This window comes from Thamnophis sirtalis, unplaced genomic scaffold (assembly GCF_051295495.1).
Source record: "Thamnophis sirtalis isolate CommonGarterSnake01/CBP01778 unplaced genomic scaffold, rThaSir2_p1.2 scaffold_5, whole genome shotgun sequence".
NCBI classification, from domain to species: domain Eukaryota; kingdom Metazoa; phylum Chordata; class Lepidosauria; order Squamata; family Natricidae; genus Thamnophis; species Thamnophis sirtalis.
The window spans coordinates 85,187,974-85,215,784 of NW_028261385.1; the positions used below are offsets into that span (position 1 = coordinate 85,187,974).

At 40.0% G+C, this 27,811-nt stretch overlaps 1 protein-coding gene across 1 annotated transcript in view; it reads right to left on the bottom strand.

Moving 5' to 3' along the window:
- Window positions 1-27,811, bottom strand: part of LINGO2 (leucine rich repeat and Ig domain containing 2) — a 773,861-nt gene that overhangs the window by 598,267 nt on the left and 147,783 nt on the right. Inside the window, exon 2 of the mRNA XM_087716140.1 lies at window positions 17,729-17,823. The gene's annotated coding sequence lies outside the window, so the exon portion shown is untranslated. The remainder of the gene's footprint in view (window positions 1-17,728; window positions 17,824-27,811) is intronic.

Sequence of the window (27,811 nt, forward strand, 5' to 3'; positions counted from 1 at the left end):
AGACCTTATTAGGGAAAGCAGCAGGATGGTGACAGAAGTCTCGCTGTGGGTGGAGATTAATACAACTTTGAGTGAGGAAGTTATGCCATATAACTTGAAGGAGGCAATGGTACATCCCATCCTTATGAACCTATCAAATGAGCTATATATTTTAGACAGCAAGCTTCTTCGTAGAGAAGATAATGGAAAAGGTGATAATGTTGCAATCCCGGAGAGGCCTGGATGAGATGTTTATTCAGTCTTCAGTTGAGACACAGGTCTAGTATGGGATTGACTTTTTTATTACTCTTGCTGATGACCCATGAAAGATTGGGCTGGGGAAAAAATGTGCTTCTGGACCTCTCAGTGGTGTTCAACTGATCATGGTATCTTTTTGGACTACTAGCAGAGGTCCGGAGTAGAGAATTGTATTTAGTGAAGCTTGTCCTGAGTGAGTAGTCCAGGCAGCAGTGCATATATAAGAGACTCTCTGCAGACTCTGTGTTATTATTTAACATCTACATTAAGCTACTGGGAGAGGTCATCTGTTGACACAGGTTGAGATATGATCAATATGCATATGAAATTCAACTGTCTTATCTTCATCCTAGGCCAAACAGGAGATGCTGAGGAGGTTCTTTCCCATTGCCTAGAGTTTGCTAAAGTATAGATGGAAGAAACAGGTTTAGACTTAATCCTAGATGAAGTAACCATGGATTTTGAAGCTGTCATATTTGAGGAATAGTCTAGGTGGGCACTTCCTCATTTCTTTGTAAAGCAGCTTTGAGACGGAGAGCTTTGTTAAAGCAGCACGTCTCTTTAAAGCTTTGCACAGGGCTGGCGCACATATCTGGGATGTACTAGATATTAACTTTTCAAGAACTAGCACACATTAAAGTCTGCACTTTGGCCCATTTTTCTTTTCTGCTGCTCTTAAAAAAAACAAAACAAGACAAAACAAAACACAAGCGAGCTATTTTAGGCAAGCAAAGATATTTCCACAAGATAACAGGAAGACACCTGGAGGTAAGCTATGGAAACTGCTGAATTGGCACTTCTAGATAGGCTATCAGCTTTGAAAGAGAAGAAAACAGCTGCAAAATGGTTATGTGACGGAGAAGAAAAGGTGGCTGAAAAGCTGAAGTTGTGAGTAGGCGGCAGTAGCAACAATAATAGGAGCAGCAACAATAAGAAAAGAACGGTGTTAGAACAGGCACCAAATCATTCCTGAATGCAAGGAATCTGGGGCATGCTATTCTAGAAAAAAAAAGATAGTTGAGGGGAAAGTCTTTGAGGATAGCCAGTTCTAATACAACTGCAGGAACTCTTTACTTGACTTTGAAGTTCAAAAGTTGAAGACAGAACAGGCAAACATGCCAGAAATTCTTCTTTACTTAGCCCTGGGGTCTGGAGAAGATACTGTGAGAGACTCCCAGCTGAGAGATTAAATATTTATAGGAGGGAATAGTCTGCCAGGAAATAAAAACATGTTCTTTAATTTTTTATCATGCAACTAACAACATTACATGTTTCATAACGCCCACTGCTTCATGGGGGGAAAAGTCTGATCCAAATGTGAGCTTATAGCAATGAATGCCTTTACATTGACCAAAGAGGCCAATGAAGGCTATTTACTGTTCATGTAAAGCAGGGGTCCTCAAACAATGGCCTGGTGGCAAGATACAGCCCGCCTGCATGGGACCACAAGGTACCCACACACACACTGACCCACCTACCCATTGGCCTCCACCTATTTTCCTGAGGCTGGGGAGGCCAAAAACTGGATGCACTGAGGCTTTGGGAGGCCAAAAATGGCCCTGTTTTGGGGCAGCAGAGTGGTTCTGGAGGCCCGTTTTTGGTTTCCACAGCCTCCAGAAAAGGGGAGAGGAAGAGAGTGAGAAGGGGGAGGGAGGGAGTGATAGGGGGAGGGAGGGAGGGAGGCACACAAACACAAACACACACATACACACACACAAACAGAAATCCCTCAAACACACCCCAAGGTAGCCACATCCCTTCACTAACCTGCTTTCCACCACCAGTAGCATAACAAATTACAGTTTAATTTGTGTGTATAGTTTAATGGACTGCTAAAGTGGCTATGGCCACCCAGTCACATGGCCATCTAGCCACACCCACCCAGCCGGTCCAGCTCCCCAACAGTTTGTGGAACCATGAATTGGTTCCCTGTTTAAAAAGTTTGAGGACCCTTGATGTAAAGCATAGTTCATTAAGAAGAAACTACCAAATTCAGTAGGGTGTACTTTTTATCCCCCCCCCCAAAAAAAAACCCGCACAGACATTAATCTACAGGCATATCTGATCACTTCACAGAGCTTTAGTGGCTCTTCAAAATGGGGAAAATATTTTCTTAAAGTAAACGTAGAAAAACTGCTGAATTAGTGATGGTCTGTCTAATCTACCTTTTTCCATGAAATGTCCAGCAAGGCACTTTAAGGAAACCCATTAACATAAAGGATCCTTTCTCTTGGAACTCCAATCAAAATTCATGGCAAAAATTAAAAGTAAGGTTTTCTCTAGGAAGAACACATTCCCTTCAATTCATATCAACTTTTCCTATCCACTAATTTCATTGTTTATTTTGCTCACTTATTTCCAAAATCAGAGTAAAGACTGAACCAGTCAAATCCATTTCAGCTGCAACTTGATTTTCCCATGACTCTCGTATTTTTTAAGGCTGAAATGAATTCCTTCCAAGTTCACCACAGAATCAATTAATATGCAGACTAATTACTTACAGGTGGTCCATTGATTATTATTGCTACAGATTTTTTTTTTGTAATAAGGCAGGAAGAGGGAATTACCTGGAATGGAAGTGGCTGCTCATTTATTCAACTCACTGTTCAAATACATTTTCATAATACACATTTCACCTCTTATAAACTGCACCCCTTTTTAATAAAATTCCTTAAACAACATTAGGATTCCCTGTAAGAGTTAGCAGTTCTGCCATTGTTCAATGTGATAAGACTGAAGTTTGCATTTTGAATGAGGGTAATTTGATCGTGGACCTTCATGTTGCCATGTAGACCCTAAATACGCCAATACTGAAAGGAAATTGAAACTTGAATTGATGTCTTGTTCTTCCTTTACTTGGCTTCCAAAGAGTTATTAACTCCTTGAAGGTAAATGATTTTCTGGGCATCTCTTGTGACTTAACGTTGTTGTTTCTTTGGTCAACAACACCAATTCCTGAATTTAGGCTCAAGGAAGGGAATGAAATGAAATGCATGCTGAAGTAAAATCCAACCCAGACAAAGGAAAGAATTAAACCAGATATAATCCTATACCAGATGATTGCAAAACACAGCAAAAATCCTAGGTTTTAATTGCCCCTAAATGTGCTTTTTACATAGAAGACATAAAAAGCACAGGAGGTACTTTAGAACAGTGGCCTCTAACCTTTTGGGCACCAGTTCCGGGACCAGTTCCGTGGAGAGAGGTTTTTCCGTGGACCAGAGGGGTCCTGCATTGTGTGCTGCCTGCATCCCCTGCATGGGGGCTTCGCTTGTTTGGGTGGACTGGTTGCTAGCATGATGGGGACCGGTGCCAGTCCACAGACCAGGGATTGGAGACCCCTGCTTTACAAGTTACTTCTTGTAAAGATGTTAGCAGACCTAAACAATAGTAGCCTACTGAAACCAACCCAAGAAGGATTCCCCAGAATACAGCTGAACTATCATACCCAGCCTTCCTTTTACCACTAAGTCTGCTGGCAGGATTTGTTGGAATATGCAGTTTTGAAGCATCTGGAAGTTCTCCAGAAAGTCAAGGGAATAAAACCCCAACATTTCAATGGTTGAAGGGAAAAGCATAGTATTTAAAGCAACTAATAAAGGGGCATTTCTTCCTACAAATGAAATTGCCCAACACTTTTGTATCAAATATTTTTTAATCACAACTGACGATATTTGTTCTACATTCATTAAGATAGCCCTTTGCTGAAATATTTTTTAGAAATACATTAATGCTAATTTGACAACCAAGTTTGTCTTGTAGGCACGTTTTCTCTCCTTTGCTTTTTAAAAAGAAATCTGATTATGCAGCTTTGCCCAGACTTTTCCCATGCTACATAGCTAAGACTTAACTCATTCCCTTGCTAAGCCAGGTTTGTTTATTTATATAATATTTGTTTGATTAATTAGAAATGTTGGGATATATATCAGTCAATAAAATAAATGATCTTTTTAGTACCCAAAAAATATATCCAGCTACTACATATTCTCAATGCATTTTAAAAACTATTTTTGTTGCAAAAAATTCTACATTATTAAAACCCAGCTTCCAATAGAATATTTTAAGCTATTTATAAAATGGAATATAGTGGAAAATAACTGCAAAGTGAATGAAATCATTTTTTTTTTAAAAAAAAGAGGGGGATGAGGATCTTTGCAGTCAATTATAATCTGGTTAGTTTGGGTAAATACCTTAAAATTTATTAAATACATAATTATTAAATATACAGGTTTCTTTTTTTTCTTTTTAGGGTTTAATATTTTTATTGAGTTATAAAATAAAATAAGATACAAAATACAAAAGTAAATAGGAAAACGGTGGGGAGGAAGAGGAGAAAGAGAAGTGAGGAAGGATAAGGAAAAAAGAAAAAGAAACATTGACTTCCGACTCTCTGTTCCAGTAAAATAAGACATTACCATCAAATCACAACTTTTGGTTTTTTTTTTCATAATAATAAGAACAAGCCAGTTCTATAAATACCTATCAATCTAATCAGGAAAACCCAAAATCAAAATTTCATTCTTTTCCACTTCAAGCAGAAAGTCCAGAAACATGCAGGTTTCTTAAAGAAGAATCAGTATAACCTCTGCAAGTCAACTTAAGTTGGGCCGCATACAACTTAATTATTAATGTGTTATTTTAATATTAATCAATTAATTAATAGCTTTGGGGAGATATTTTAGAATCCCAGCAACCCATGAGTATGGATAAATGAATGAAATAGTTCATTACATACTATTGTGCAACACTGTGGGCATAGCAGGTTTATATGAGTACTGTGACAGTGGGAAAAGAACAGCTGCTTAGAGGAGGGCTTGTGAAATTTGTCAACGAAAATAGATTTTTTTAGATTTTTTAGATTTTATTGAACATTTATATGCCGCCCTTTTCCCTGAGGGGACTCAGGGCGGCTTACAACAATGGGGGGAAGGGAGTGCAAGACAAGACTTAAAAGAAAAAGAAACGTGAATAAAAGAAATTAACCATAAAAACACAACATTCACTCAACATTCGGGCGGGGTGAGAATAATCCTATCCCCAGGCCTGACGGGATAGCCAGATCTTGAGGGCTGTGCGGAAGGCCTGGACTGTGGTGAGGGTACGGATCTCCACGGGGAGGTTGTTCCATAGTGTCGGAGCTGCAACTGAGAAGGCTCTCCTCCGCGTAGTCGCCAGTCGGCACTGACTGGCGGATGGAATTCGGAGGAGGCCTACTCTGTGCGATCTGATGGGACGCAGGGAGGTAATTGGCAGGAGGCGGTCTCTCAGATAGCCAGATCCACTACCATGGAGCGCTTTATAGGTGGTAAGTAAGACCTTGAAGTGCACCCGACGATCAACAGGTAGCCAGCGCAGCTCACGGAGGATCGGAGTTATATGGGCGAACCGTGGTGCGCCCATGATCACTCGCGCGGCCGCGTTCTGAACTAGCTGAAGTCGCCGGATGCTCTTCAAGGGCAGCCCCATGTAGAGCACATTGTAGTATTCCAGCCTAGAGATCACAAGGGCTCGAGTGACTGTTGTGAGAGCCTCCCGGTTCAGGTAGGGCCGCAACTGGCGCACCAGGCGAACCTGGGCAAATATCCCCCTGGTCACAGCCGACAAATAGTGGTCAAAACTCAGCTGTGGATCCAGGAGGACTCCCAAGTTGCGGACCCTGTCTGAGGGGTATAAATTTTGCCCCCCCAGCCTGATTGATGGAACGTTAGCCAAATTTTTGGGAGGAAAACACAACAGCCACTCGGTCTTTTCCGGGTTGAGCACCAGTTTGTTAGCTCTCATCCAGTCTTTAACAGCCTCAAGGCCCCGGTTCATCACGTCCACCGCTTCATTGAGTTGGCACGGGGCGGACAGATACAACTGCGTATCGTCCGCATATTGGTGGTACTTAATCCCGTGCCTCCGAATGATCTCGCCCAGCGGTTTCATGTATATGTTAAATAGCAGGGGGGACAGAACCGAGCCCTGCGGCACCCCATAGGTTAGGGGCCTCGGGGACGATCTCTCCCTCCCCACCAACACCGACTGCGACCTGTCCAAGAGGTAGGAGGAGAACCACTGTAAAACAGTGCCGCCCACCCCCACCTCCCGCAGTCGTCGCAGAAGGATACCATGGTCGATGGTATCGAAAGCCGCTGAGAGGTCAAGGAGAACCAGGATGGACCAAAGCGGTTTCAGTGCTGTAACCGGGCCTGAAGCCAGACTGGAAGGGGTCAAGATAGTTAGCTTCCTCCAAGGTACGCTGAAGCTGTAAGGCCACCACCTTCTCAACAACCTTCCCCACAAAGGGGAGGTTGGAGACTGGACGATAGTTATTAAGAACTGCTGGATCCAAGGACGGTTTCTTCAGGAGGGGCCTCACCACCGCCGCCTTAAGCGCGGTGGGGAGGTGTCCCTCCCGAAGAGAGGCGGTAACAACCGCCTGGATCCAGCCTCATGTCACCTCTCTGCTGTTGGTAGTCAGCCAAGAGGGACACGGGTCCAGTATGCAGGTGGAGGAACTCACAGCTCGCATAGCCTTGTCCACATCCCCGGAGGCAACAAATAAAGTATAAGCTCACTTAACTAGCTTCCTAATCATGATTAAACAGACAAGAAAGTTGTAAGGGACCTTGAATAGTAATAGCACTTAGACTTATATACTGCTTCATAGTGCTTTACTTTACACAGGCTATCTCCAAATGGTTTACAGAGTCAGCATGTTGCCCGCAACAGTATGAGTCCTTATTTTACCGTCCTCGGAAGGATGGAAGGCTGAGTCAACCTTAAGCCAGTCAGGATCGAACTCCTTGCAGTTGGCAGTGAGTTAGCCTGCAATATTTCATTCTAACCACTGGGTCACCATGGTTCTTATCCTGGATGTTAACATCCTGATGTAAATAGGGCACAATGGCTAAGTTATAACGTGTCCACATACTTGAGATATGCAAGCTGCATTTGATGTAGCATAATACATAGACCCAGTCTCCAGTTGTGGTAGTACTATAAAACTATCAGTAGTGCTAGTAGCATTATTATATTACTAGTAGCATTAATATAGTATTATCACTCATAGAAATCTCATTCATTCTAAATGTATTAGTTTTCAAGTTGTTATTAGTAAAGATAAAGACTCTCCTTGTGCATATGTGCTAGTCATTCCCGACTCTAGGGGGCAGTGCTCATCTCCATTACAAAGCCAAAGAACTTGTCCGAAGAAGTCTCCGTGGTCATGTGCCCAGCATGACTAAACACCGAAGGTGCATGTAATGCTGATACCTTCCCACCAAAGGTGGTTACTATTTTTCTACTTGCATTTTACATGCTTTCGAACTGCTAGATTGGCAGAAGCTGGGACAAGTAATGGTAGCTCACTTGGTTACGTGGCACTAGGATTCAAACAGCCGAACTGCCAATCTTTCTGATCGACAACCTCAGTGTCTTAGCCACTGAGCCACCATGACCCTTTTAAATTGTTATTAAATTGTTTAAATACAGACAAGAGTAAGTCCTGAAATATTTATCATTTCTAGTGAGAAATATGGGTTTTTAAAAATGTACTTTACAACTGTTTTAATTTGTTCATAATGATTGAGAGTCAGGAGTGAACTGTGAGTTTACTGTTGACAGATTATTTAGAGAGGGAAGGGAGACAAAAAGAGGCGGCAATCTCAAAAAGATCTCTGCAAACTGGTGAGACAAGTGTTAAAATGTGAAAATAATTCTGTATAATCAAGGACTGCATGAACTGATACAAATTATGAACAAAAAGCCTAACTTCACATATATTTGAGATCATCTGAAGCAACGCCAATCGACCAGAAAAAAATGATCCTGGGGCGTGGAGGTTGGTGCAATGAGAATGTCAGCTTAGCATATAGTTATTGAGAAAATAGCAAACTCCACACTGGGAATGACTTTGAAATACTTCAAATATAAATTGCCAGTAAAAAATTCCTTCTCCCCACCTCCTGTTTTACAAATCTGTTTCGCAATCAGTACAATTTCACAATACCTCAAACAAGAATATCATAGTTTGAAAAGCTATAAAACAAGCCAAGGGAAATAATGAAAGAGATGGAGCGGGCGGTGAAGAACACTGTAAAAGCAACAACTGCTTCCTCCATCTCATTATTTCTCTTGGCTTTATTATCCTGCTCCTTGCCTGTTATCTTTCTCTACCTGCTACTGAGATTGGAAACAAGACCTAGAACTAGCATTCTGCTAAAACCATTCAGTAGGAGATTTCATCAGCTCTCCAAGTATAATATATTTACCTGGAGAAATGAGATCATTGCCAAAGGGCCAATTCCAAAGATTTTGGGAGGCCCATTAGTGTGATTCTTAATGGGGGAATATATCTCTATATCAGGGGTTCCCAAGTAGTGGGCTGCGGACTGTTTGAAATCAGGCTGCATGAGCAATGGGCAGTTCCACTCTCACAAGGGGTGGGATATTGTGCTCACGTACGAAGCTTCAGTGGAATGGAGTTTCACAAGGTGTGGTTGGAGCAGTGCATTCACGCGTTTGTCACTCAAATGCTCCCTCCCCTCGTGCAATGTGAGGCTGCCACAGTAGAAAGGTTGAGAACCGCTGCTCTATATAGTTAGGATATCGAAAAGGAGCCAAGTTTTGGTAGAAGTCCTTTACATCTTCTAGTCTTACAATTATTTGGGGTTGCAAAACATGTCAAGAAAATGGGGACACTCAGAAATGAAACTTATCTTGGGGACAAATACTGAGTTAATAACAGGCAAGTTGTCATCTTAGTTGCCAGTATTAAATCATAAAAAGCTGAATTGACCCAGCTTTCTGGACAATGATGATATCCCAGCTGGATTTCATACAACTCAAAAATCATTTATAATACACCTGTCTCCTTTTTTCCTCACAACAACTTGTACAGTGACTTGGTCTGGGAGACAGTAACTGGCCCAAGTCACTAGCTAGTTTTCATGCCTAAGGGAGAACTAGAATTCACAGTCTCCCAGTTTTTGGTTCAGCATCTTAACCACTTCACCAAACTAGTTTAGCCTGATGTCCTGGTATGCCTCATTATCCAATGCTAACCTGATTAGTTTTCAAACCCAGACAAGGTTGTACAGAATTCAATTTAAAAATAGCATATTTTATTTGTTTATAAATTCAAAAAGAAGACAAAGGTGGTAACACTAGCACAGTCATTAAAGTATAGACTTTCAACTCTGCTATTCCCAAATGTGCAGATCCCAAAAGATTTATAGACCAACTGTAAATCTATACATGCTACTTTCTTTTATATTAAGCTTCTTTTCTTGAAAATATTGTGCTAATTCACTCTTAATAATGAAAACCAGATTTTCATTAATAACCATATTTTTAGACACTTTTCCCCAATGTGTGCATTTCTGTTCCCTTTGTTCAGCCAATTAAACAATAGGAAGTCAGTGAAGTTATTTCAGCTAAGCCATCAAAGGATCCCTGTCCCTTGGATTAATTAGCAGGATTCAACTAATAAATATGGTTATTAATGAAAACGTTGCAACAAATGAAAATTCTGGAGGTTTATTTTTTTCCACAGTAGTTCTGTATAGAGAGTATTCAAATAGTCAAATGTTAATTCGAAATCTTCTTGGAGAACATCAAAGGCACCAAGTTTCACATATTGGCAACACAAGAACATTTGCATTTCAGTGAAAACTGAATGAATTCTTCACCATCTTAAATTCGTATGATGTAAAAATGAAGAATGGCATTATGATCGAACTAAGAAACACACGCCTTTCTGTTTAATCGCAGATTAATTTTTTAAAGGTTTAGGCTACAATCAAAGCTAAGAATATGTTGCATGTTGATTTTACAAAACACCATGTGTTCAAAAGCATAAAGTAATTACATTTTAAAATATACCAATAGTGGGTTTTAATAAAAATCAGAAGATAGCAATAGAGCAACCCACAGTTCTTAATTTGCAGTTTCTTTTTAGATACCAATAGACAACTTGCACTGTCTCACTGCTGTTTTAGCTACGTATTTTGTTGCTTGACTAGCATTTCTCTGCTTCTGCACAGCAAGCTGCATTCTTTCTTTCCAGTATTATAAATTACTAGCCATGAGAGCTTCACTTCTCAAGGAACAAAAATGTAGGCCTCGTAATAGAGCACGGCACGTACTTCATTAACAACAAGGGTTGTTATTTCATGTGGCATGCTTTATACAAAGCAACCATTTAAAAATAACGGTGGCAAGAAATATATCAGCAAAAAGACTTTCTGTATTAAAAAGAAATTTTCACTTTATGTACCAAGCCACCTGCAACAGACTAGATCCTGTGTATTTTTGCTTGAAAGTACATGGAAGTGGGTGACATACAGTTGATAGGCGGATAAAAAAGCACTCCATTCTCCATCCTACAGGTACTTGTTGTTGTTGTTAGTTGCAAAGTCGTGTTCCCCCCCCCCCGCCATGGACAGCATTCCTCCAGGCCTTCCTGTACTCTACCATCGCCCGGAATCCATTTAAGCTCACACCTACTGCTTTGGTACCTCCATCCAGCCACCTCATTCTCTGTCATCCCCTTCTAAGTGCTTGGCCTTATTTTCGGGGAGTTCTTATTATTTTTGAGGCGAGTGTGGACAGCACATGGCTGCTGTTGTGTTGCGCTGCTGTGGCAGTGAGGCACAAGACACATCACTGGGCCTGCCACTCTTTTTGTGGCAGCCATTAGCATGACAGAAGGAGTGTGGTGGCTAGAGTTGCAGGAGTGGTCGTTAGGTAAGGGCATGTGGAGTGCATGAGTAAGGTTCCCCCCTCCCTTTTCCCCCCTCTCCAGCCTCACCTCCTTACCTATTAAGCAACCAGAGGAAATGGCGGAAACCGCCTGCGCATGCATTTAAATATTTTTGGGGAGGGCTTATTTTCAGGGGAGGGCTTATTTTAGTGCATGCACTCAAAAGCCCAACTGGGCTTATTATACGGGGAGGTCTTATTTTGGGGAAAACAGGGTACAGAGTATTTGTTTCTTTAAGTTAATAATGGCATTCTATAGGATAGATTGAACATGAGCCTTAATCCTGGGCAACAATAATAAGCCTGTGGGATAATATGTAAAAATGTGGAAAATTACCATGGAAATCATATGTTGCAGCCAACAGTACAACTCATATTTCTACTGGAATAACTACCATAAGGAAAATGCACAAACAGCATGGGATTAAATTTGAAATTATAAAAGCCAAATATGATGTTTATAATAAATTCACTATGTTTCTCAGCACAATTATAAAAATCCACTATATAATTAAATCAATTGTGCTGAAATTCTGAAGGTAGACAAGAAATATACAATATGTCATAATAGTGGTAAATAACAATTAGTATTGTAATATTTTTTTCAGCTAGACCTGTGGAGTTGGATAAATAATTATTTTATTTGTTTGCAGTAGATTTAAATTTTTAATATTCTATATTTTATACTTTTCTAGACTGTTAGCTGACCCAAATACTTTATGAAACCATAAAGTACAATTTGCTGATTTCTACTTTACAATATATATACCATGTTTCCCCGAAAATATGACCTGTCCCGAAACTAACCCCTTGCCACATTTTTCGCGTGGGCAAAAATATAAGCCCACTCCTGAAAATAAACCCTCTGGACAACCTGCCCTCTCTGGCCAGGCAGAGCACCACTCACCGACCTAGCGGTATCCCGAAGGCACCAAACCGCAGGAGCCGGGAGGGAGGCACTCACGTTGCTTGCCGCCTTTGGGATACCGCTAGGTTGGAGAGTAGCGTTCTGCCTGGCCAGAGGGGGGAGTTGCCGGGCAGCTGCCCCCTTACGAGCAGACTCCGCTCGCCACCGCCACACTCTGAGCATAACTTCCAAACTCCAAGCATCAGCTGCTCTAGGAGTGCTCTCTATGGTGGACCGGCTCTTGGAAGACTGTCCGGAAGACTCTCTGTCCGGAAGACTCTCTGTCCAGCAGCCGGCCCACCATAGAGAGCACTCCTAGAGAGGCCAATGCTGGAAGACTCGGCAGCTGATTTTTGGAGTTTGGAAGTTACGCTCGGAGCGTGGCGGAGGCGAGTGGCGGCAGTGCCCTGGGAGAACTGCACAAGGGCTTGGTGAAGCTGGGGGCAGAACAGGTGCTTACGTGATCCCCTCTCCAGCTGGGAAGAGCTCCTTACACTGACCTAGGGAGTATCCCAAATGTGCCAAGCTGGGGGAGCTGGGGAGCAGGCAGAGAGCCATGTGGCTTGGTGCCTTAGTGATACCCCCCTAGGTCAGTGAATGGCGCTCTGCTCGGCTGGAGAGGGGATTTGCTGCTCGTGAGCATGGTTACCTCATGGCTGCTTCGCCCCTGAGGCTGTGCCCAGCTCTTCGGGAGCTCGCTTGCAAGGGAGCAGCCGCCTAGAAACCCCAAAACAATTAGCCCTCCCTGATAATAAGCCCAAGGCCATATTTCATGGGGCAAAAGAAAATAAGACCCTGTCGTATTTTCTGGGAAACACGGTAGATTGTCTTTAATATTAAAAGAACACTACTTTCTCTTATTCAGGTCATGTTGATGTGGAGATATAGAAGTTGTTAACCAACCCATTTGAAGAGTACTAAGCTGGGGAACACGGTGGCGCAGTGACTAAGATGTTGAGGTTGTCGATCAGAATGGTCAGCAGTTGGGCGGTTTGAATCTCTAGAGCCATGTAACAGAGTAAGCTCCCGTTACTTGTCCCAGCTTCTGCCAACCTAGCAGTTCGAAAGCACATAAAAATACAAGTAAAAAAATAGGAACCACCTTTGGTGGGAAGGTAACAGCATTCTATATGCTTTCGGCATTTAAACATGCTGGCCACATGACCATGGTGACATTACTTTGGACAGCGCTGGCTTCATCTTTGAAACATAGTTGAGCGCTGACCCCTCGAGTAGGGAATGATAAAGGGGAACCTTTATCTTTACCTTAAGCTGGGGAAAATGAGTTAGTTCACCCTTGGGATGAACAGGGATGAACAATGGGAAAGCAAAGATGTTTATAGAAGTTGAGAGCTACAAGGTGGGAAATCCTAGGAATCTCATTGGCTTGAGATTTGGGGAAGGCTAGGCAGGTCACTGTCAGTGCACCTGAGGTGAGTTCTCTGGTTAGGCAAAATGTGCTTTACAGGAGGGCAGAAGGACTGGGGATGTCCATTGTTAAAGGAAGATGGAATGTTGAGGTCATCAGCTGATACAGGATGGAAGGTTGGAGTTGCTCTATCTTCAGTTTCCTTCTTAGGACTCTCCTAAGGAGGCTTCTCTTCTTTGGTTTAGATGAGATTGCCAGGGGTGGCTAGGTGGATGGGTGTTCTGGGGAAGGGAGGGTCAATGTCAATCTTTTAGGCAAAAAGATAAACAGAATTTGACAGAGAGGAAAGGGTGCAACCTCAATTTTGTTTGCTTGGTTCAGAGTTTATACATAAGAAATTATGTCTACATTAACATGTAGTATCATAAACATAATGCAGCACAAGGAGGAACTTAAAACTGCAACCAAAGGGATGAAAAGTTCACATATACACACCTCTACTTGCTTTTATCGCTTACTGACTGGCATCATTTAAAGAGAGTTAGGAAATCAAACCTGGATCCTATATGAGCACTTAACCAAACTGGGAAAGCTCCCAATGAAATGATTGACATTCATAGATGGATACGAGAAAAACTCAACATGTTAAGTCCAATGCCTCTGATACTCAGTGCAAAACTATTCATAGGCGTTTCCTTAGCAGCAGATTTACCCCATTTAAATGGCAGCTTAGGGGTCCTGCTGTTTGCCTAGACTTCTCTGAATACATACTGCCAGTTACATTGTCTGCATTTTCAGAACTTTGACAGGTTCACAAGGGAGTTTGGAAATTAATTTTATTATTCTCTTAAAAATCCTCACGGATTTTTCCTTCTTCTGTTGCTTTGAGCAGCCCCTTCCTCCCCCCCCCCATCTCTCTCTCTGAGCTGGCAGGCTGCCTCCGAAGCTGTCCAAGCTTAGCCCCTGCCCCTCCCCGGGCTGCTGCTTCACCTCGGCTTCTAAATTTGCATTGTGTGTTGTTTGGGGAGGAGATTACTGGAAGGAAAAGTCCAGAGAGAACTATGAGACTGAGAAAGTGGTAATTGCATAGAGAGAGAGGACCGTTCACAAAAAAATGGGTGTGTCATAGAAACACAGCGTATGTCTCACGTGGCTGATAACCTGGTCTCTATTGAATCCGAAAAAGTGTTAAGTCTCCTAATTAATTCTGTAGGGAAGTCTGTATTCGTGACCTCTTTGTTCTAGGATTGGCATCTTGAGATGCATTAGGGAGCTGAACTGATTTTGGGATATTGCATTTCCCAGGTTTTTAAAAAAAGTTTTTGAAAGAGAAAGGCAGAGAGGACATTGACAGAAGAGCAGGTGCATGAAGCATGCAGTTACTGGGTCTTGTACTAGATTTTTTAGAGTAGCAAATAAGATGAAATTAGTATTGGAATCTGCTGCAATCGTGTTGCATCTGTAAGACTGGGAGACAGTATTGGTAACTGTTAGGTCTGCTACTGCAGTTTTCATTGCTTCTACTGCAGAAGTGTACAGTTGATTTCCATTGAATTAAGCCAAAGGCTGCCCTGTACTTGCTTTCCTGAAGTGCATATTTCTCATAGACTCCCTTTCACAGCAGATCCACTCTCTTTATGTTGCAAACTAAGTCAGCTTTGTCTTCTTTAGTTTTGCAGTTAGCCAGAGCCCTTGAATCATACTCTGTTGGCTCTTGTGCCTTTGAAGGCAGCACTTGTGGCTATGAAACGGACATCACCACTCTTCCGTGGATTTTGAATGAGAAAGGTAAGAAAAAGGTTTTTCTAGCATGTGTCTTACTTTGTGAGAAACTAATAATTGTTCGACTTGATTGAAATCCGGACTGATTATAAAGCTGCTCTGCTTCTTAATGTGAGGTTCTGAGGTATTTTTCCACCCATATTAATAGAACCGTTTCACCTAGTATCTTTTTTCCCCTACTGGCTTACTCTTCCTGATACCTGGGTAATTCCAAACAAAGCAAATAATACTGTAAAATTACTTTTATGACTAGCGTGGTTTTGAAATAGTTAAAATCTCTTGCTGCTCTGGAGTTTTATGGGGAATATTCCATTATTGCATATATTAGATTGTTAAGAAGAGAGGGGGGAACCATCAGCAGTTTCTGATCTTCTTTACAGCAATTAAAAGTCCAGCTGTGGAGGCTATGAGAAAGTAACCTGCAATAAGAAAGTGGATTTGATATGGAATGGGATATTTGTTTTGCATATCTTAAACCCTACTAGTATTATTCTTCATCCAATTCATTTTTCCATTTCAGACTAAGAATCAAAAGAAGGAGCGAGCATCTGCCCAGCATTGATCTCAGGAGGAATATGGCTCTGTGCCTCACTCCTCTGTGTTTCATCGAGGTCGCATTGGTAAGAATATACAGCAACTCATCCAAGATGTTCGGGGAGTGATGGAGCCTTTTTCTGCTACCAGCCTCAAGGTGAAATTATTAAATGCCATTCATGTGGTTCATGGAAATAATTGCTTTGCAGGTAGTGTTTGCTTAATAATCACAATTGGGACTGGAATGTCGATCATTGATATTGGGGTCATTTTCTAAATTCTATTTTAACAGTTGAAAATAATCTTTCCAAAAGCAAATATTAATTATGTAGATTTACATGTTTATGGAAACAATCATGTTATACAAAACATTTTTACGCTTTATTCAAGTTATGATTGCATTTTATTATCAAAGCAGACTATAAAATGAGGTGGGGACAGCACTTAAAAGTGTGAGCGACTGTAATAGAAGAAGGAAAACAACTTGGCTAAATATTGTAACATCACAAAGGCAACTAGGCAAACCAATCTATTGTTCAGTCCATTTTTGCAATGCTATTTGCTTCTATTAATGAAGTAAAATTTAAATATGTTTTATCCTAGATTTTGTCCCCAAAGCACGCCAGGCAGTGGAATGGCCCTAGTCACAGTTGTGTCTTTTTTAGGTGCGGAAGAAGAATTCTTTGAAAGATTTTGTGACAAAATCTCTGGGTATGACTCATTTCCTGGTCTTCACAAAAAATCCCACCAGCATCAACCTTGTAAGTGACATATGTTTTGTTTTAAGAACCTATGACCCTGGTTGTCTGTACTAACTGGTCTAATTGGGCCTCTGTTCAATTATATATATTGGAGAGGATTTGGAGCGTCCCGTGGCGTTTTTAAAAAGTCCCGATTTTTAAAAAAAATTTTAATCAAGACCCCCCCCTCCCCCGGTCAATGGTGTCCCTCTTTACCAATGTTAAAATCTGGTCACCTTACCTATATGGCCTTCTTTTCTCCCCACTTCAAGCCCTCTTAACCTGTTCTCCACTGTTGACAAACAGTCTCTGAATATACTTTGAGAAAAATGCTAAAAAAAGGAGTGCCTTAGGAGGGGGAACACTGCTGGAAGTATCAGAAAACATCAATCTAAACAAAAACAAAACAAAACACCCTGCATGACTTAGTCTCAGAAGAGTGTCTTCATTCTCTAATATTTACAAAACTTTATTAGCTGCACCTGGCATTGAACTACCTGCTAATAGGGGCACTGTGGAATACCAGACTGGACAGTGGTTAAATCCATTAAGAATCCATATCAAGCTTTTTCATTCTGAAATCATCATAAAATGCTTGTTGAAAACTTAACTGATTTAGGATAAGAATGTAGGTAATCATGTGTTTTAACACCCTCACAGACAATATTTTAACTGTCATATTTGTGTCCTGACAGAGAGGAAATCATGTTATTAGTGCAGCCTACTAATGATGTTTCTGCTATGGTTCTTTTTTTAAAAAAACTTTCCAAACCAAAATAAAGCAATGATTATCTAACTTACTGTAGAAAAAGAGGGATAAATAATTTTTTAAAGAATATTTTCCCAAGTATAGATTTACAATTTACAAACCCACTATTATGAAAAGAAATACTTGATGCTATGTGCAAAAAAGAGCCTTTTAGATAAGGGAGTCAGATTTTTTTTAAAACTCCTAAATTCTTTGTTAGATGAGACAACTATGATATATTTACAGCAGTACATCACGCAAATTCTGAAATGAAAGTGTCTTTCTCCCCTATTCCAAGGTCAAACAAAATGGAAGTTCTACCAGATTTATGAAAAATAAAAAAGAATCATGTGAAATTTTTATTGATTTTGTATCCAAGCCAACAAGGGTGTTAGTTGTCACTCTTATTTATTTGCTTATCACAATATAGATTTAGACACCCATCTCAGCTCTAGGTGTTGTACTAATCCAAAAAACACAAATAATTGTTTGTAAAAGCAGATAACTTCAGGAAAAAACTGTTTAAACCTATTATAGATAAAGCTGTTATATAAAGGCTGCTACAAGATTTTTCCTAGGGCAGTTATTTTTGCCCAATTACCTTCTTGTGTTGTTTGTTAAATACTGATTCAAAATTCCTGACTCTAAAGATCGCATGAACTTACCCTAAAGCAACATCGTTTTCATCCTCCTCCTTCAAGCAGGGAAACATTTTGAGAGACACTCAAGAAGCACAGTTCTTAATTTGGCAGTATATTTTCTGCAAGGAAATAAAAAATAACAGAATCTTAAGAATTCATACTACACCATATAAACATAACTTCACGTTGATTTGACTCAAGCCACGCAAACAAGAAATTAATTTCTCTCTGCCCTCCAAACTTAGTTTGGCAACTTTTTAGGTATTGGATGCTCTATGCTCCACTCTAAAAAAAAATCATACAAACATTTGCAAAATCATCACATCCTGTTAAATGTCAATGATTTTGCTTGAAATTTCATTAGATGTAATGATGTAAGAATGTTGCCTTTTTAAAAGGTATAGATAGATTCTGTTTCTATGTATGTAAAAACTGCAGGAACTAGTCCAGGAAGTCTCCAGAAATTAATAGGGACTTGAACCAGTGGTGGGTTCCGGATCCCATTGCAACCGGTATGCAGCACATGTGTAGCATGCGCATAGCATGCACATGCATATTTACCACCCATGATGCTCCAGCTGCTCGCCGGAGCATGGCGCTGGCACCGTACGCTCCGTGAGCAAAAGCCCTGATTGGCTGAAATACAGGTAAGGAAGGCAGGTGGGCGGGTATGCCCTCCAGAGCACTGTACCAGAACGGTACCCGGTGCTCCCAACAGGTATCCCACACTGACTTGAACACGTCATTTGTAGTTCAAAACTGTCTGGTCTGGTCAATGACACATTTGTTAGCAGGAACAGTTATTCCCTGGGTGAAATATTATTGCTGCTCTTCAAATGCTAATCCTTTACCAAAGATTCAAGGCAATTAATCATCACAATTGAAAATAATATATAGAAATGTAGTATGCAATAAATAGAATTAGTCTTGAAATCTCAGAAACTTAAAAAACTCAAAGCAACCACTTTAAAATACATTGAGAAATCAATTGTCTATAATTATACGGTTCTTCGGCAGAACCCCTCCTTCCCCTTCACAGCTCCAATGTGGCAATACTGAAGCTCCAAGATGGCTTCAGTCAAGTCAGCTTCAGGGTTGACACTTGCTCTCTTACACTTACATATAAAGCAAAAAGTAACTGTAACGGTGTGTGTATCTATGCAGACACAGAGGATATACAATAGTTTTAAAAGAACCTCACACTAAACCAGGCTATTTTGGAAAACCCGTTTTATTTTGAGGTATTGAAACAGGATTTCTCTCCAACTGCAAAGCTGAATTGGTATCTTCACTAACCTTTTATGTGATGTCTATTATATAGACAGAAAAGCACACAGGCAGGAAAGTTTACATCACTCCTGAGTTGCAATCAGATTTATTTGTATCAGCAAAAGTGACTCATAACTAGAAAATTTGTAAATAGAAAATTCCATGAAGTCTATATCAGGAGCTTTTCTTGAGAGAAAAATATCATGGAGGAGTGAAATCTGATTGGAGAAGGTAACTTAAGAGATATCTAAGTGCCAAGCCATAAAAGCCTCTAATAGGTTAAAATCCACATTTTGAATTGAAAAGAAAATGATTTGATCAATGATCAGAACAATTAAGAGAATTAAACTACAAAATTATACAACAGTAATAAGAGCATAATAAGGTTACGTAGATTAAAAAAAACACTCTGGTTTCTCTTGAAATCATATAAATGTAAAAACTATAACCGAACATGTAACAAAATTTAGAACAGGGACAAAACAATTTCATAAAATAGTAGTTTATAAAAAGGGAAGATTTATGCATTTGTAAAAGCTTTATAACAATTACTTTCATGCAATTGCTGCTAAAAATGGGTAATCAGACCTACTACACAATGATGCTTTTTTCCATTATCTCTGCTCACATTTTCTTGCCAAACAAATCTTTATTTTTAAAAAATCTTCCAAAAACTGTTGAAAACATTATTTTTTAGTTCACTTTTTAATGCGTAATTCCATAGTGGTCTCTTTCTCCAAAACAAATGGTTGTTTTATTATTTTAAATATTGTTTATCATTGCAAGAGTGGCTCTTCACTATTTTATTGCTTTATGTTCTTACAGTTGCTAAGGGCACCTTAGAAATATACCGAGCAATGGGTGGGACTTTTTAATGTACACTATACATTAGTAAAGTATTTCAATCACTATTCATTGAAGCATATCTTGAAAGAAGATGCAAAAGGTGGTGCCTTTTAAGAGCCGAGGTGGCGCAGTGGTTAGGGTGCAGTACTGCAGGCCACTTCAGCCGACTGTTATCTGCAGTTCAGTGGTTCTAATCTCACCGGCTCAAGGTTGATTCAGCCTTCCATCCTTCCAATGGGTGAAATGAGGACCCAGATTGTGGGGGCGATATGCTGACTCTGTAAACCGCTTAGAGAGGGCTGAAAGCCTTATGAAGCAGTATATAAGTCTAACTGCTATTGCTATTGCCTTAGTAGCAAGCATTGTAAAAATGTCTGGGTGTGATGCACCAAAGAGATCTGGGGTAAGATTATAGACACTTTAATATAAGTAAAGGCATTACAGAGACAGGAAGAAAATTAAAAAGAGAGACTTGGATGTTGCAGAGGTACAAAGTCAGAGAGACATACAGTTAATATTTTAACAGAGATCTATAAGGTGTTGAATAGCTGAGGAAGGAAACTCACATAGAAACAAATAGAAAACATTAACTCCCTTCACACAATGCAGTGCAGTAGTATGTAGAGAGAGACAGTTTTGATAGATTGCAAAAATACAGATTTTTTTTTCTAGCCTTGCCTAGTGTTTGGAGAGATGCCAAGCTTCTGAAGGGTCATCCCTGTACAACAGCTTCATAACTGCTCTAGAAAAAAAAAACAGGAAAACTTGCCAGCTGCTAACTCACAGAGAAACAGAAGGATGGCTGAGAGCCAGACTGCTAAATTGCTGAGTGACTGATGGTGCTGGAATGTGGAAATGTGATGGAGGTGTCTAGAACATTTGAATCTAGAACAAATTCAATTTCATTGAGTTCCGCATAAGGGTTGTGTTTGACCTCAGGGGGCCGGGGTGGGCATGGCCAGCTTGACATCACTCATGTAGGAGGTGCCTGTGGTGGTCCGAGCTCTCTGCCAGCGAAAACAGGCTCCTGAGTTCCATTTTTGGCTGTGAAAGCCTCCTGCAACGCTCTGCCAGCGAAAAGGGCTGCACGCTGCTCCTTTGCTGTTTCCAGGCTGACCCCATGGGCCTGTTGTAAGCACCCCGCAAACCAGATCCGGTCGCAAGCCTTTAGTTTGACCCCTCTGATCTAGAAGACAGAAGTAGTCCTTGACTTACAACCATTTATTTAGCAACCCTTCAAAGTTACAACAGCACTGAAAAAAAGTGACTTACAACCAGTCTGCACATTTACAACCTTCGCCGCATCCCAATGGTGACGTGATCAAATTTGGGTGCTTGGAACACGTATTTACAATGGTTCGCGTCAGAGGTGGGCTGCTGCCGGTTCGGATTGGTTCAGGTGAACCAGTAGTTCTGACCACTGGCTGGGCCCGCCTACCTGCCCCAGTACTAGCCTGTCCTATTTATCTCACTCTCTGGCTTTGTTTCCCACCCACGAATCCTAGCTGATTGCCGCGCCTCACCTGCTCTATTCAACATGGCTGCCTGATAATATCTGTTGTGTGTTTGAAGCCGCACAAAAGCAAGCATGCTCACATGTATGTGCAGCACACCTCTGGCTCTAGTGTCCTGGAGTGATCACCATCACTGGAGGTTTATGACTGGGAGGCTATAAGGCTCCTACCTTAAGCAGGGGGTTGGACTAGATGACCTCTGAGGTCACTTCCAGTCCTATGAGTCTATGATTTGCAACTCTCTCAGTCGACATCCGACAAGCAAAGTCAGCGGGGGAAGCCAGTTTTGCTTAAAGATGGCATGATTCACATAACAATTGCAGTCATTCGCTTAACAATCACAGCACAAAACGTTGTAAAATCAGGCAGGACTCAATGAATGACTGCCTTGCTTAGCAATGGAAATTCTGATCCCAGTTGTGGTCGCAACTCAAGGACTACCTGTAACAGCCTCTTAAAATATTGTGTGGGACAGCCTGGAAGGTAACTCAGTCATCATGGGACAGACAGAAAGCAGAAGAATTCAACTCTCAGCTGAAAGCTATATGCAACAAAGGAAAAATGGTGTACTGTCAGTCATAAGAGGTGACATTTACATCTAAGGAACTCGTCCTTCTGAAATCTCCAGAGAGGGAAAGCGAACTCCTATAGTAGGCTAACAAAATATTGAAGACACAGACCATGCAAGTGACAGCAGTTTAACATTTAAATAAGAGGGGAGTCAAACCAAAACTTGGATGTTACTTGAAGTTGATTCACCAAGCTTAGAAAATGTTCTATGTAAATTGACAGGTTTATAGAGAAACATCTGGGATATATGTTAAGCTTTAAGGCTTAAGGCTTTTTATATGAAAATATAGATGCTACCTGTCTGTCTATGAATAAATTCAACCTTTCAACACTGTGCCTATCCTATCTATGCCTTGAACTATAGACTTTTGAAATCAGGCATAACAAAAGTTTATTTGGTAATGGATTAGCTGTTCCTAAACCAAAATCGAACTCTGAAGGTATTTAATCCTTAGTTTGCTCTATTTGCTTTTTATTTCTAATACAGATTCCGAAACCAGACTTGAAATGGTATCTTCTATCTCTTGCATTGCTAATTGAAACAACGCTTCTGAATATGCTTGCCTCTACTCCAATTAATAGCTATCTATATACTACTAAAGCTCTTGTGTCTGTCTGCTTTTAACCTTCAATTGAGCAAAACTGGATGGTTCAGGGCAAGAATTATTGAACCAGTGTAATCCAGATCACTCTTACATAATTCTGAGACAATGACATTTGTGAAAGTTGTTGCTGCTTCAGCTCCACTGCACTGCTACTGTTTAACACAGCTGCCACACTGACAAGCTCAATTTGCAGTCACATGATCCTCATTTTCGAAATTCCCTGATGGTTTCCCACAAATTGATAGGAAAGCCAGAAGGAACTGATATGATTGCCCATGCTCCTTCGCTCCTTGCCACCTTCCGCACTTGACAAAATCTTCTCACTCCCTCATAATCCAATTAATTTATAATAAATATGATGATCAGGAGAGTACACTTAACACTTGTCTTTCTGATATATGCCAGGAAATTTGAATTATATACTTGCTTTTTTTTCTTTCAGTTCATTGCTGTTAGCCATTTTAACAAGTAGGCCGTTGCTGAACACATCTTGCATTGCATATAAAATGTTCTTGGTTTTAACTAGAGATGTGTAGAACCTCCTGAGGAATGCTGGCAGCCTTAGCAAAACTTGGTTTGAGTGTTTGACATTCCTCTGATATTTCATCCAAGCAGCAGTCTCCCATTTGTTTTGAAATTTTGCCATCCGTGAAATTTTGCATGAAAGATAAAGTACTGGTTAATACTAATTGATATCATCATTCTTTTAAAAAATATTGAAGGTGATATAACTACAACAAAGCATCAGACAAAAAAAAAATTCTGAGAGAGACAAAAACCTAGTAGTTGCTGTACATCCCTTAAGTCAAGGATTTATACAGGAAGAATGTCATCACATAGAGAAACATATTAATCTAAAACTGAACTAGGTTCAGTTCAAATTATTTTTTTCTATTAGTGATCTCCTGGAGTATACTCCAGCATGCAATAGATTAAACACATAGCATGCTGACAACCTTTGTTCATTATTAAATTAAGAGGGAGTTTAAGTATTTCCTCCTAAGGTACTAAAATAATTTGATTCTCCTATACACATTTTTTTAAAAAAAAAAAACACACACACCTCATTTTGCCATTGAATTTTTTTTTTTAATTCTGCTCTGGGAAATTCTGATCGTTCCTTTTTCATATCAAAAAGCTGGAATGAAAGTCAAAACATGGTATTTGTAGAAATTTCAGTCAAAATGGTTTCTTTTTTGCATGTTTTTCCAATGATCTTTCTTGCTGTCTTTTTCTCTCAAGAAAAAAAAATCATAATCTAGGACAGTGATGGCTAACCTTTTTGTTATTGGGTGCCAAAAATGTGAGTGCAAAGTGCGCCCCACATGTGCATGTGTGCACAACCCCCCCCCCTGCTCCCCCCCCGCATGCCACACTGTTCATCTCGAAGCTGAGCTTGGTATTTCCTCGGGGTAGGCTGTTTTCGCCTTCCCCAAGCTCAGGAAAGCCTCCGGAGCCCGAGGAGGCCAAAAATGGCCTCTCCAGAAGGCCGAAAATCAGCTGACTGGTGTGCGCATGCTCGCTGGAGCTGACAGCTCATCTGTCGGCAGTTATAGCTCCATGTGCCACAGGCGGCACATGTGCCATAGGTTTGCCATCATGGATCTAGGTTTTGTCAAAACTAGGGAAGCCAGTACATAACCTTCTCTGGAATGTTTGGATGCATCTCCCATAATCCCTAATTAAAAGTTGTGGCAATAGAAATTGGGAAACCCATATTTTTGGAAGGTATTTATGAAATAGTCAAGAAAAGGGCAAGCTCCTCCTTTCCAAATGTTTTGCATAATTCCTATTAGCACTTGCAATAAAAAAGATTTATGAATTGTGGTCCAAGAGAAACTGGAAGACATAGATTACATCTGAAACAAAGTGTTCCTAGCATTCTGAAAAAATATATGGACATAGTCACTAAAATTTGCAAAGCTTTTAGTAAAAAAAAAGGGAGGGGATTCAAAGGAAAGTACTACAGTAAACAGTATCTGTATAATGTCATCCCTATCTAATTTCTCCTCATGCAGCTTCTTATTGGCTATATTCGCATTTGACGTAATCTGCTGATATCTTCAACATTTTCTTCAGTCACATGCTCTACCCTTTTCTCACACTTAGAAATCTTTTACATCTGTGTTTGTAGTGTGAAAAATTCAGGTATTTCATTACCATCTATATACTACAAAGCTATATCCATTTTTTTTTTCATCTTGTGAGCCTCTGATTCTTTTTTGCTTTCACATACCCTTTCTAGGATGTTCTCTTATTATTCCTCTTCTGTCAGTCAGCTTATATGGTGAGCCCGGAGGTAAGAAATTATCTTTCTTTTTAGAAAAGTATTCTGGAGTGCTAGTAATTTTAAGCTCTTCAAAAATAAAACATGATGTTCTGATGTTTAATGCATAATTTTATAAAACAGCTATAGTGTAGCTTGCCAGATATATGTTATTTGACGCAGTTTGATATGGATATGCCACATGTCATTTCTATAACTTTATTCACATTAATGATTTTTTTTATAAGGAGTTTGCCAATTAACTGAAAAACAAGTTCCACAGGTCAGGGTAGATTTCATGATTTATATAAAAGTAACTTCATTAGTTACTCCCATCCAGTCAAAAGGTTGACTTTTCCAACTTCATAGAATTCTGCTAATTAGTTATAACTGATTAATGAGAGTCAGTACCCAAAACATTCTAGTTTTAATTACTCAAGCTCTGAAATATAGTAAAGAAATATAGTAAATATAATAACACCATTACATCCAACTCTGATACACAAGAATTGTTTACATTCCTTTGCAATTGAGTGAAAAGATCAGATCTTAGTTTATGAAACTCACTGGATAAGTTTGAGCCAGATATTTCTCAGCCCAACCTATCTCACAGTCATATTTGGAGAAAATTAAGAGGGAGTATTATGCATGCTGCCATAAAGTATAAAATATTTGAAATGCCTCGAATGTGAAAGCTACTCAATGTTCCATATCTTTTCACTCTCAGCTGATTTCTTTCTTCACATCCAAATCAGACGTTTGTTTATATGATTTATGTAGTCACTCAGCTCAACTTTTGCAATGTATTAATGATAAAGTGCTTAGCGTATAAAACTACCTTGCCACCTTATGTCTTAAATTCTCCCGAAAACGAATCCTGTTATTTTTGTGAGTATTTATATTTGGATGAAGGGCATCAGTTATGTTGTAATTTCCCTCACTTGTAAAAAACAAAGAATTGAGCATACAATATGGGGTATTTTGATTTATTTATTTATTTATTTATTAGTAAAATTTATATGCCGCCCAATCCCAAAGGACTCCGGGCGGCTTACAAAGGAAAAATAGAGAGAGAAAAGAATAAGACAAAAAGGCAGTATAAAACCACAAAAACCACATGCATTCATTCTACCGGGGCTGGACCTCAACAATGAGGTCAACAGCCCCAGGCCTGCTGGAACAGCCAGGTTTTTACAGCTTTCCTGAAGGCCATGAGGGTGGGTATGGTCCGGATCTCTGGGGGCAGCTGATTCCAGAGGGTCGGAGCAACCACAGAGAAGGCTCTCCTCCGGGGGCCCGCCAGCCAACACTGTCTGGCTGACGGCATCTGAAGGAGGCCCAATCTGTGGGATCTTACTGGCCGCTGGGAGGTATGTGGCAGTAGGCGGTCTTGAAGGTACGCTGGCCCTAAGCCATGTGGGGCTTTAAAGGTAATAACCACTGCCTTGAATTGTATCCGGAGACCAATTGGTAGCCAGTGCAGCTTGCGGAGGACAGGTGTAATGTGATTTATTTCAGTAAAGTGTTTTGAATCCATTTGATATCCTAGAATTAGACCGAATCTCATTAAGCTCATTCGGATGTAAAATGTATCTTATACTATTTGCATAAAAGGTTCATTGCAACAAAGAATAAAAACATGGAGTGTTACATTCAAATTATCTGTATGCATGCATGTATGCATATTTCCTGCATTAGCTTTCCCTGCATTAGCTTTCAAAACTTGTTTCTACCCAGAGGTTCTGGTAATACATGTTCCAGAGTAACTACTCAATTATGTAATTAGCTTGCTGCCTGGGATTTCCAGGAAATGTAGCCTTTACACACCTGGACAACAACAAATCGAAATGGCTTTTCTAGCAGATCCCATATTTCTACAACAAATCCCATTGCAGACTGTATATTTGCAAAGGCATGATTTTGGGTTGCACAGTTGGTGCTCCTATTAGATATTCTGGCGTTTATGAGTAATGTCCCATACAAAGTGCCAGTTTTTACCATGAAATTCATACTGGAAGGGAAAGGAAGAAGAGTGGAATCAACTAACTTTCAAATCTTCCATATATCTACCGTAGTGGCTTTTGTTCCTGAGCAATCAGTGGCAAACATAAAACCAAAAATCGCTCTTGCATGCTGCAAACAAATTTAATAAAGAATAAAGCATTTTCCTCTGCAGTAGCAAATGCTAACATTGTATTATTAATGTCAAAGAAGTGGGGCTACAGGCATTCACTTATTAATCCATTGATGCTGCTTCTATTTTTAATTGTAATTAAGCATAGTTTCTGTAAATGCCTCTTGGAGTCTTATGCATACAGCACTGTAAAAGAGACTCATTAGACGCTGCTCTCCCTAAAGCATTACACTCTTCCGACCCAATTGCATGAAAGCCAATTAGCAAAGATGTTGTTCCTCATGTTCAGGGGACTAAAACTATGATCTGAAAAGCAGGCATATAAATATTAATACCGTCAACTTGCTAGTCTGACATTTTCATAAATATGAAACAATAGATCTGACATCTTAGACCAGGCAAACCTCTTTCATGCTCTTAAGATTGGTTGATAGATTGAGTTTAGGTCAAAATCCAACTAATAATGGCTATTAAGATTCTTGCTTTCAATTAACTTTAATGTTTAAAGAAATCTAGACATGCCGCGAATGAAGTTTGCCTGTAGTATAATTTACAAAATAAAACAAATATTCCCACCCACTATTGTGAAGCTATCACAATAATCTTTCAGTTATTAGACATTCTTGCCTTTTCCTCCTAAGGTGAAAAATCTAGCTGACATATTTGTTGTACGAGCACATTTGTGACTGCCTCATTTAATGACTGTTCACAGTTATTATAAAAAGTAACTTTATGTCTAATCCTCGGATATATAGTATGATCTCTGAAGGCCTGTAAAGCAAAACAAAGCTAAAGATAGATCATAAGGCACAGTCTGGTTTCACTTAGCAACTGCTTTGCTTAACAACAAGAGTTGTGGTTACTAAGTGAGGACAACCTGTAAAGACAAAATTATTACTATGA